The following is a 12,633-nucleotide window of genomic DNA, read 5'->3' as shown; positions in this document are numbered from 1 at the left end:
GGTGTTAATACGTCCTGGTGTCCTTCCCCATGCATCAAAATATTCTGGTTTTCTCTCTCATAGCCAGAGTAAAGAGGCAGCCCCCCTTCTCTGATATCATAGATATTGTAATGGTCCCCCTAAAAATATTTCATGAAATCTATGAACATTTTAAAATTTGAATGATAAACATCAAATGGAAAATGGATAGCAATGAAACTGTCAGTGCAATCCAGCCTTTAATATTGAGTTGTTCTAGCTAATATTTTCCAAGAATTTACAAAAACTCCACAGAAGGAATTACACAAATTTGGAAGGATGGAATGTGTTCAAAAGGATATCAAAATATATTTTACGGCATACAAATAAAACATTAAAAACACTTCCTGTTCAAATCAGATTATTGGTAGAACTAGCATTCTCCTCATAAGCTGTTGTATTAGGTTTCCTGGTAATATGCTTTCATTTAGATTAGGGGTATGCCAATTCAATTTTCTTTCTTTATTTCTTTTATTGATCATTACCTTTTTTCCAACAAAGCATATTCCTTATATCTATTTCTTCTGGGGTACCAGCAATTTAATATATAACGATGCTAGGAAATGAGAGAGAGAGAAGAAAATGTAAAAGTTTGAATGGGGAGACAGAAGGAAGGATATAATAATAATAAAAATTATTAACCTTAGATCAATAATTACCCTTGTAGTCGATGGAATTTATGTCTTGCCCTGGATTATCTCTCCAAAAGTGAGGAGAGAGTTGGTATAAGGAATTTGGTATTTATATTATTAGATTGATTTGTTGTGAAAGAGGCTGCCAATTTAACTGGGACAAGGTAAATACTCAATTCAGTGAAAAGTTTTTTAAATAATATATTTTATTAAAAAAGATGAAATGATTCAATGAAAATTAAATTAATTATGTGTTTCCTTTATTGATGATTATCTTTAAATCTAGAAGGTCTAGTTCTTATACCAATTCCTGAAGGTATAGTTGTGATTTAAGATAGAACAATCTTTTGCTCGTAATAAACAAATATTTCAGATAAAAGAAACATTACAAATACTAATATATACAAATATTTTCATTAATTCATACTTTTATATACCTAATAATTTTATTTATTCAATTTTAGCCCACAGTAAACAATTAAATTAAAAAATAGTAATACCAATGCTAACAAAAGAAGAAGGCTAGAACTGTTTAGGGGGCAATAAGAACCATTGGCTGTTGAAAAATAATACTTAAAAGCTGGAAAGAGGAGACAAACGTAGGATTTAACACTAAAAGGTAATTTTTAAGATTCTTAGAAGAGAGTTTTTGCACTAGGAGTTGGCATTTTAGATCTTTTAGAAAGATTAAATAAAAAAAAACAAGTTTTTTTTAACTGAAAGTAAGGAGCGACATTAAAACTTAAGACGAACAGAAATTACTCCGTATATGAAAGGGGCTGTTCCTTCTTTAACACCCCGCTCTTTACACTAAAGTTTGACTCTTTCTCTCAACTCTACTATTTAAAACAGTAAAAACTTTAGCGTAAAGAGCATGACGTTTAAGAGGGAATAGCCCCTTTCATATAAGGGGTAATTTCGGTTCGTTTTAAGTTTTTATGTCGCTCCTTACTTTCAGTTAAAAAAAACTAGTTTGTTTATTAAATTTCTGAACGTTTTTTAGTTATCCTTGTTTTGATTTCGGTTCTCCGCAGATGAATAGTTAAAGCGAAATTTGCATATTTATTTATTTGGCTAAATGGCTTTCCCATAGTTTTCATCGAATGATTATGAGAAAAAAGGAGAGAGGAGGAGGACCAATTGCCCTTAAATTTTTGGGCTACTTAAAAAGGGAACTAGAACTTTTAGTTTTTTACGAATGTTTTCATTAGTAAAAGATATACGTAACTTACGAATTAGCTTACGTAACAAACTTCTATATTCATATGTTTTTATTACGTATATGAGACGGTTTGCCCACTCGTCAATGCCTCGCTCTTTACACTAAAGCTTAAATTTTGTTCCCTGAATCACAAAGGCCGTAGAATAAATAGTTGAAATTACTAAAAATACTTTAACGTAGAGTGAGGTAATAGGAGGAGTTGGACCCGTTATATACGTAATATTTTCTGTTCGTTCTAAGTTTTAATGCTACTTCTTACTTTCAGCTGAAAAACTTTTTCATGTTTATTTTTTCATTGTTTTTTTAAATAATGCTAGAAAATGCTGCGCCCCCTTCATGTACTTTTATTGACCAAATCGCTTCAAATCCCCTTTAATTTTCACTCTCCTTGGTACTGTTATTCTTTGAACCTATTCAAATACGAATTCATTTCATTATTCTTGTGTTCTTTAAGCATCAATCAAATGGATTAAAATCCCATTTCATTTTTTTGCTCATGGTTTTCAAACTGATCAAACTGCTGTTGTTAGTACTTTTAGTGGTCAAATCAATTCAAATATCATTTAATTATCTCTGTTACAGCCAACCTCATGCACAGAACAATTTCTGTTTAGTTTTAATGCTGATCTTTACTTTCGGTGAAAAAAAAATTATTCTTTTGAACGTTTTTCAATTCATATAAGAAAATCCCATTCCCTCCCATCCCCGTTTATGATTACCCTGGAAATATATCCACGAAAACTCTTTTCCCAAAGGTAAGTTTTGCTTGTGAAAAAAACCCAAAGTGAAATATACTTTCCTGGGAAATCATGTGTGTTTTTCAATTACAAACATTATACACGAGCGGTGAGAAAACTAGCCATCTATGTTTTTGTTTCTCTGAGGTCTCTCGATTGTTATCTTTCATAACAACAGAGTTGTTTGATTTTTCCAAAATGTTGACTCAAACCCCTCCCTCAAAATTTCGAAAGAATGTGAAACATCTCGAAAATGTAAAGAAATTGAAATATCCTTACCTAGGAAATCATGTGAATTTTTCACAACACTATACACAAACACTATATATGGGCCATGAGAAAACCAGGCATCTTTTTTTTTCTCTGAGGTCTCTCGGTGGATATGTCTTTCTTAACGACAGAGTTGTTTGACGTTTCTGCTATGTTGACTTAAACAGCTCTCTAAAAATTTCGAAAGAATTTCCCAGAAAATTAGAGGGCACATGAGCGAGGCTAGTTGCCCCCCATTACCTAAACAAGGTATTAGGACTTTTGATTTCTGTTCAACTGAGCCCACTTCAAATCTTAAAGGAACTTGGGTTCCATAGAATAAATCATAAGAAAAAACGAATAAATCGGCAAAATATTTAAAATTCCATGTTTTGTAGATAAAAGCTTGAAACCTTTACAGTAGAGTTCTCTTAAAAGCCGAATCTAATGATATGATTTTCATTGGCAAGGCTTGACTTTTAGGTTTTTTCTCTCTTATTCAAAATCAGGACAATTTTCTCAGGATATCAGCATTTGATGGGTAATCCTAAACTTAATTGTTATCTTTTTGGAACCGGAATAAAAATTAATTCTTCTAATGTATAAACTGATATGAAAATTTTGTATTTAGGGTGGGGTTACAAAAGGGTCAGTTTGCTCTTTACTTAAAGTTCTTCACCATGAATTCCACTGAGTCGAAGTTCCATTTAATTCAATTGAAACCAACTTGGTGGAAAACATTGAAGACATTAGAGCCATGACAGATTCGAATAAAACCAAAACAGATCGTCTCAGTGAGATGCAAAACTCCCTCTCTTTGCCTCATTCAGAGTTTAATAGAAATAATGCCAAAATTTTGTTGTCAAACGTAGTTTTTTCATTTTTCATGTTTTCAAACAAGTTTGAAAAAACTATAAAATCATCTAGGTAAAAACTTGTATACGTTGACAATTTGTAGGTACAATCTACTAGTCACTAAAAAGTAACTGTGGTCCGTTTTAGTCCAAAGGGCATATACCTAAACTGGTATAACCTAAACAGTAAAATAAAAGACATTTTTGACAAATCTTCTATATATATTCTTAATAGCCACCTTCCTCTTCTTAAGTCTGAATTCAATTTATATTTTATTGAGCCTACTGACTCCATTTTTTTCCCATTCTCAGTATAAGATAAAGGTCTGATTTGGAATTAGTAGTCAGTTGTCTGTTGTCTCGCATAATCAAATGGACCCATTAGTTATCGAAACAAATTAGAGTGGTCCTGCATATTTTGAGTTTGATCGTTCTATGACCACTAAATAAAATATTAGGTCCATTTCTTTCTTAATTTCTTGCCACGTAACTTATGGGAAATTGTTTTATTTGTCTGTTTTTTTACAAGTATTTTAGGTTTTTCGTTTTTCCAATGCAGTCTGTTAATACAGCTGCAAACTCCACTAATAACCTTAATTTTCGGTATTTTTGAGCTTTGCTCAGATTAGTTTCCTAAGAAATTCTTTTTATGTCATGTATATATATTTTGTCCGGTCTGTTATGCCTGAAGAGGCTCTTTTCATGTCTTTTTCCGAGGCTCAAGTCATAAGGCAAAGTATTTGCAAATTTTTAGGCTTACATGGCAATTCAACTAATGAAATTTCCAAAGTAAATTCACATGGTTAACCCTTTTCTTTTTTCTCATTTCGTCTTATTCTATCATTTAGTTAACATAATTTCATTTTTTTACCTTAAATGGTAGTAGTGATGCTGTAACTGGAGCGGCATTTGACTGATAAGTCAAAGTATCAAGAGAAATGAAAATCAAATGGGCTTGAAACAGATTTTTGGATTTGATCTGTATAAGTACTACGCACAGTGAAAATGGAGCGAGCTTCGAATCAGTTTGATTTGAAAAGTCCCACGAACCATGAACATGAAAAAATATTTTCATTGATTTGATCCGTAAAAGTACCAAAAGCAATGAAAATGAAACGAAATTTAAACAGGTTTGACAATAAAATGAAATTTGTATTGATTTTACCACTTAAAGTACAAACAGCAGAGACAATGAAATGAATATTTGAATCAATTTAATGAGTTAAAGTACCAAGAACAATAAAATTTAAATATAGTTGAACAAGAATGATCATGAAAAGTAGCAAGAAAAATGAAAATGAAAGGTTGATTTGAATTGATTTGACTAGTAAAAGTACCATAAAGCATTAAAATTAGAGGGGTTCTTAATCATTTTGATAGGTAAAAGTATCACGAACAGAGACAACGAAATTAGACTTTAATAGATTTAACCACTAAGAGTGCCAACAACAAAGACAATGAAATGAGTATTTGAATCAATTTGATCATTTAGAGTATCAAGAATAATGAAAATTAAATGAGGATGAAACAGATTGATCATTCAAAGTATCAAATATAATAAAAAGACAAGGGGGATTTTGAATCGGTTTGACCAGTAAAAGTACTAATAAACTTGAAAATGAAAGTGGATTTTAATAGATTTGACCTGTAAATATACAAATAACACGGGATCTAATAAGTTAGACCAGTAAAAGTATTAAGAATAGAGACAATGAAAAGAGATTTGAATTGATTTGACCACTAAAATTACCAACAGCAGAGATAGAACATTTGAATTAATTTGATCAGTTAAAGTACCAGGAACAATAAGAATTAAATGGAGTTGAAATGTATTGTCGGTTTTGATCTGTAAAACCACAAGACACATTGAAAAAAAAAACAGATTTGAATAAGTTTTATATATAAATGTGTTAACATAAGAATGAAAGGGGATTTTAATCGATTCGATTTGTAAAAGTACCATGAGCAATGATATTAAAAGAGGGTTGGAATTGCTTTTCTCAGTAAAAGTACCACGAACCCTGACAGTGAAAGGATATTCTTATCGATTTGATCTGTAAAAGTACCAGAAACAATGAAAATGAAACTGGATTTTAAGAGGTTAGACCGCCAAAAGTATAAACAGCAGAGACAATGAAATTAGTATTTGAATCAATTCGATTAGTTAAAGTTCCAAGAACAATGATAATGAAATGGAGTTGAAACAGATTGGCAATTAAAAGTGAGCAGGATTAATAAAAATTAAAGGGTGGTTTGAATCTTTTTGACCAGTAAAAGTACCAAAAACCATTAAAATGTTAGGGGGTTTTAATCAGTTTGATCTCAGAAGTATCAAGAACAGAGACAATAAGAGGAGATTTAAATGGCTTTGACCGATAAAAGTTCCACCTACCGCAACCCAGATACCGGCAGTCAACCCACCAATACCCTGGTAACTGAAGCCAACATGCAAGCCCTAGGCACTTGCATCCAATGTGATTTTACTCGATTCAAACATGTGGGCACGCTTGCTGAACCCGAACGAGCCTACCTTAGAATCATGTTGGGTGCATGTACCCTTGGGGTGACATGTGGGCTGTAGGTACAAGGGCTGTTGTAGGTTGGCTGTGGGTACTTGGTTTTCTGTAGTTTGTAATTTTCCTGTTCTAATTGATTCAAAAACTCGTTATATTGTCTCTATTGTTGGTATTTTTATTTGTCAAAATGATTCAGATTTCATTTCAATGCATCTTTTTTTTTATTCTTTTAGAGATCAAACTGATGCAAAAATTCTTTTTCTTTTCCTGGTCCTAGGTAAATTTACTGGTAAAATAAATTCAAATCAACCTTTAATTCTAATTCTTCTTGCGACTTTTAATGATCAATCTGTTTTGACCCAATTTATTTTTTCTTGTTCTTGGTACTTCAACTGGTCAAATTGATTCAAATACTCATTTTATTTTCTTTGTTGTTAGTATTTTAACATTTTAAATGGATTCAAATCTCATTTCATTGTTTTTGAAACTATTACTGGTCAAAGCTATTCAAGTCCTATTTCACTTTCATTGTTCTTGGTAATTTTCCATATTAGATCGATTAGAATCTCTTTTCATTTCCATAGCTTCTATCACTTTTACGTTGAAAACAGATTCAAATCCCGTTTCATTTTCACTGTTCTTGGTAATTTTACAGATGAAAATCGATTAGAACCCCTTTTATTTTCACAGTTCTTGATACTTTTAATAGTCAAATTTATTTAAATACTCATTTCGTTGTCTCTGCTGTTAACACTTATACAGTTTAAATTGGTTCAAATCTCAAATTATTTCTTCTGTTCTTTAAACTTTTACTGGTAAAAGCTATTCAAGTCTCGTCTCACTTTCACTGTTCTTGGCACTTTTCCAGTTTACATCGATTAAAATCCCCTTTCCCTTTAATAGCTCTTGTCACTTTTATATTTAAAACTGATTCCAATCCCGTTTAATTTTTACTCGTCAGGGTACTTCTACTGTTCTATTGTCTCTATTGTTGATACTTTTAGTTGGTCAAAATGGTCCAAAACCCATTTCATTGTTTCTGTCTTATATACTTTTACAGATGAAATCTATTTAAAACCAAATTTCTTTAAATTCATTTTCATTCTATTTGCTACTTTTAATGATCAATCTGTTGGAACCCCATTTCATTTTTATTGCTCTTGACACATTGTCTGACAAAATTTATTCGAACACTCATTTCATTGTCTCTTTTGTTGGTTATTTTAGAGGTCAAATCGATTCAACTCTCATTTCATTATCTCTGTTCATGATTCTTTTACAGGTCAAAATGATTAAAACCTCGTATTTAAATGGTTCTTGATATTTTACTGCTTTAAACAATTCAAATCACCCTTTCGTTTTCTTTCTTTTTGCTACTTTTAATGATCAATCTGTTTTCACCCCATTTCATTTACATTTTTCTTGGAACTTTAACTGATCAACTTAATTCAAATACTAATTTCATTGTCTCTGCTATTTTCACTTCTAGAGCTATAATTCATACAAATCAAATTTTATTATCTCTGTTTTTCATACTTATGCTGGTCAAATCTATTCAAATACCGTTTCATTTTTATTGTTCTTAGCCCATTTTATTGTTATTTTATTGTCCCCTTTCACTGTCAAGGTTCTGATCAAAGTGATTAAATTGATTCAAATACTGATTTGATTGTCTGTGCTGTTTCTACTTTTAGTTGTCAAATATAATCAACTGTCATTTGGTTTTCTCTGTTGTAAATACTTTTACTTGTCAAACCTATTCAAATCTAATTTTATTCTCATTGTTTTTTGGTACTTTTACAGATCAAATCAATTAAAATCCCCTGTCATTTTCAAAGTTCTTAGTTACTCATAAAGATAAAAACAATTCAAATCCCATTTCATTTTCATTGTTCTTGGTACTTTAACAGATCATATTGATTATAATTTTATTTCATTTTCATGGTTTTTGGCTCTTATAAATACAAAACTGATTCAAATCCTGCTTCACAATCAATATTCTTTGTACTTTTACAGACCAAAACCGACAATCTATTCCAACCCTATTTCATTTTTATTGTTCTTGGTACTTTAACTGATCGAATTGATTCAAATTATCATTTCATTGTCTTTGCTGTTGCTACTTTTACTGGTCGAATCGAAACAAATCTTGTTTCATTGTCCCTATTCTTAATACTTTTATTGGTCAAACCTATTCAGATTCTGTGTCATTTTCATTGTTATTGGTACTTTTACAGATCAAATTGATTAAGATCCCCTTTCATTTTCAGGATTCTTGGTACTTTTACCGATAAAGCCAAGCACAAAAAAGTTTCATTTCCACTTTTCTTGGTACTTTCACAATAAAAATTAATTTGAATTTCCTTTTATTGTTATGGTTCTTGGAATATTTACAAACAAAACCGAATGAAATATCGTTTCATTTTCACTACTATTTGTGCTTTTACTGTTTAAAACCGATTAAAACTTTTTTCACTTTCACTTCTTGGTACTTTTAGTGGTCAAATTGATTCAAACACTGATTTCATTGTTTCTATTTTTGTTATTTTTATTGGTTACACGAATTCAAATCTTATTTCATTGTATCTCTTCTTGAAAAACGTATTGATCAAACTGATTAAAACCCCTTTTTATATTCATGGTTCATGGTTCTTTTACTGGTCAAATCGATTTAAATCACTCTTTCATATTCATTATTTTTGCAATTTTTAATGATCGATTCAAATTTTCATTGCATTATTTTGGTTTTTGGTACATTTTTTGGTCAAATCGAGTGAAATCTCATTATTTGTCTCTTTGTTTTTGATTTTTTCACAAACTGATTATAACCCTTGTTTATTTTCATGGTTCATGCTACTATTATTTATCAAATCAATTCCTATCGCCCTTTCATTTTCATTCTTTTTGCTACTTTTAACAATCCATCTTTTCCAACACCCTTTCATTTCCGTTACTCTTAGTACTTTAACTAATCAAATTGATTCAAAGACTCATTTCAATCCTTCTCCTGTTGGTACCTTTAGTGGTCAAATCGATTCAAATCTGATTCCATTGTCTCTGTTTCTCACGCATTTTCTGTCTTTTAAGACATGAAAAAAGAGTTGAAAAAGTTTCTAAGTAAAAAAAGGTAAAAAAAGAAAATAAATATTATTTTTCTAATATTGAAAATCACAACTAACATATATACATATCATCTTCTTTTTGTATTTCAAAGATGTCAACAGTGATTTTTTTTTTGTTATAAGTAAATTTAATATTATCTTAAGACATATAAATAAAGTTGAAACAATTTCTAAGTTCCCGAAACAAAGGTTCAAAACTTTTCAAAACAAAAGGTTAAAAAAAAAAAAGTTGAAACAATTGTTAAGTTCCCGTAAAAAAATTTCAAAAGGTTTCTTGATACTTTAACTGATCAAATAGATTCAAATACTAACTGCATTTTCTCTGTTTTTGGTACTTTTAGTGGTCAAATCGATTCAACTCTCATTGTCATTGCCTTATCTCCTATTTTAATGGTTCTTGGTACTTTTACTTGTCAAATCGAATCAAATTACTTTCATTTTCATTCTTGTTGCTACTTTTAATGGTCGATTCAGATAGTCATTTCACTATCTTTGCTGTTGGTACTTTTAGTGGTCGAATTGATTCAAATCGTATTTCCTTATCTCTGTTTTTATTTCTTTTACAGATCAGACTGATTCAGACCCTCTTTTCTTTTCATAGTTCTTGGTACTTTTACTAATCATATTGATTGATAACACCCTTTCATGTTCATTCTACCTGCTACTTCTAACCATCTAACGGTTTCAACAACACTTTATTTACATTCTCCCTTGTACTTTAACTGATCAAATTGATTCAAACACTCATTTCATTGCCTTTGATTTTGGTACTTTTAGAGGTTAAATTGATTCAAGTCTCATTTCATTGTCTCTGTTCTTGTTAAATTTACCTGTCTCTTAAGACACGAAAAAAAAGTTGAAAAATTTCTAAGTAAAAAGAAAAACAAGTAAAAAAAAGACAGTGTCAGTATAAACATGATTTTTCTAATAGTAAAATCACAACTTACATATATATATCATCTAAATTTCGTATTTCGAAAATATTACAAGTGAACTTCTTTTGTTATTAAGTATATTTAATGTAATCTTAAAGTCCCAAACAATGTTGAAATAATTTTTAAGTCAGAAACAAATTTTAAAGTTAAAAAAAATTCTAAGTTCAAAAGTGGAGGGGAAAAAGTTAGGAGAGGGGTATTAGGGAACCATTGGTGATTAGACGTGAATTATTATAATTTCTCCCTAAAAAGTGTTTATATAAGTGCTCATTCCCATGAACATGATGATACAAGCAATTACACTATGCCTATTCTAATATGTGCTGTCAAGTAAAGTTTAATATAATGCCTCAATTTCTATTAGTCCAATTTGAAATCAAATAAAATGGTTTACTAAGGTGGTCATTCCTCTTATTCAGTGAAGGTTGAATATATATTAATCACTTTCTGGGAGATATTATTACAGTTGTCATTCTTCAAGTTCAGTGAAGGATGAATATATGTTAATCATACCCTGGGGTGTGGCATGTTAGCTGCAGGTACCAGGACAGTTGTGGGTTGGCTGGAGGTACCAGGGCTTCAGCAGATGCTGTTTATATTGTCCAAATTGATTCAAGTAGTCATTTCATTGTCTCTGCTGTTGGTCCCTTTATTTGTCAAAACAATTCAAATCTCATTTCATTATCTCTGTTCTTTAGACTTTTGCAGATAAAACCGATTAAAAACCCCTTTTTATTTTCCTGGTCCATTGTAAATTTACTCGTCAAATCAATTCAAATTATTGATCAATCTGTTTTAACCCCATTTCATTTTCATTGCTCTTGGTACTTAAACTGTTCAAATTGATTCAACTACTCATTACATTTTCTCTGTTGTTGGTACTTTTAGTGCTTAAATCAAATCAAATCTCCTTTCCTTTTTTCCGCTCTTGACACTTTTGCTAGTCAAACCTATTGAAGTCCTGTTTCATTTTCACTGTGCTCGAGACTTTTTCAAATTGAATCAATTAAAGTTCCCTTTAATTTTCGCAGTTCTTGGCACTTTTAAATATAAAACCGACTCAAATCCCGTTTCATTTTCACTGTTTTTGATACTTTTATAGATCAAAATCGATAAAAACCCTTTCATTCTCACAGTTCTTAGCACTTTAATTTGTGAAATTCAAATACTCAAATACTTCAAATACTCGTTTTATTGGCTCTGTTGTTAATACTTTCAGTTGGTGAAATCGGTTCAAATTTCCTTTCATTGTCCCTGTTCATTATGATTTTAAGGATCAAAGTGATCAAATCTCGCTTTTGTTTTTATGGTTCTTGGTACTTTTACTGATCAATTTGACTCAAATAACCCTTTTATTTACATACTTTTAGTGATCAATCCGTTTCAACCCTTTTCATTTTCATTAGTCTTGATACTTTAACTGATCAAATTCATTCGAATACTAATTTAACTTTTTCTGTGGTTGGTAATTGTGGGTCGAATCAACTTTCACTTTATTGTCTTTGTTCTTGATACTTTTACTAATTAAAATGATTAAAATTCCAAAAGTCCAAAAGTAAAAAGAACCATTAAGGTTCTTTGTACTCATTTCATTGTCTCTGTTGCTAACATTTTTAGTGGTCAAATGAATTCAAATCTCATGCACTTTTCTCTGTTCTTATTACTCTTACATATCAATCTCATTAAATCTGTTCTTTCTTTTCATGGTTTTTGGTATTTTCACTTATCATATCGATTCATATCGTCCTTTCAATTTTCATTCTTCTTGCTAATTTTAATGATCTAACTGTTTCAACACCATTTCATTTTAATTGTTAATAATAATTTAACAGATCAAATTAAATCAAATACTCAATTCATTACCCCTGTCTTTGGTACTTTTAGTGTTCAAATCGATTCAAATCTCATTTTATTGTCTCTGTTCTTGATTGTTACACTGGTTTTTTAAGACAAAAATAATGCAAGAATTTTAAAGTTAAAAAAATAAGTAAAAAAAGAAATATATCACTACAAATATTATTTTTCCAATAGTAAAATTCACTTCACTTACTTGACTTATGTCTCCTGCTGGGAGCTACTCGGCTTAGAGAGCAATTCTTCGTTTGGCCACGAGGTCACTTCCAACCGGCTTTGATAGGGTCGAAGTTGTAGATCATCTTTGTGGGTATATGTGGTGGTATTCAAAGCAGGTGCCCGAACCATCGTAAGGTTTTCTTGGCTGCTTGAGTGGAAAACGGAAACTGCTTTGTGAGCAGCAGAAGTCTCTCATTGCTGACAGGGTCAGACCATTGTAGGCACTCGATCCTCCTCAGGCTCTTCGACTGAAACTATTCGATTTTCTTGAGTGT

At 30.8% G+C, this 12,633-nt stretch overlaps 1 protein-coding gene across 1 annotated transcript in view; it reads left to right on the top strand.

The window, feature by feature from the left end:
- The window catches only part of LOC136031563 (galactosylgalactosylxylosylprotein 3-beta-glucuronosyltransferase S-like), a gene marked incomplete at its 3' end in the record, with an annotated part of 221,092 nt that overhangs the window by 12,144 nt on the left and 196,315 nt on the right, over positions 1-12,633 (top strand).

Source organism: Artemia franciscana, chromosome 9 (genome assembly GCF_032884065.1).
Source record: "Artemia franciscana chromosome 9, ASM3288406v1, whole genome shotgun sequence".
Taxonomy (NCBI): Eukaryota; Metazoa; Arthropoda; class Branchiopoda; order Anostraca; family Artemiidae; genus Artemia; species Artemia franciscana.
Note: the sequence above shows the minus strand (reverse complement) of the source record. Positions and strands in the feature narration are given on the sequence as shown.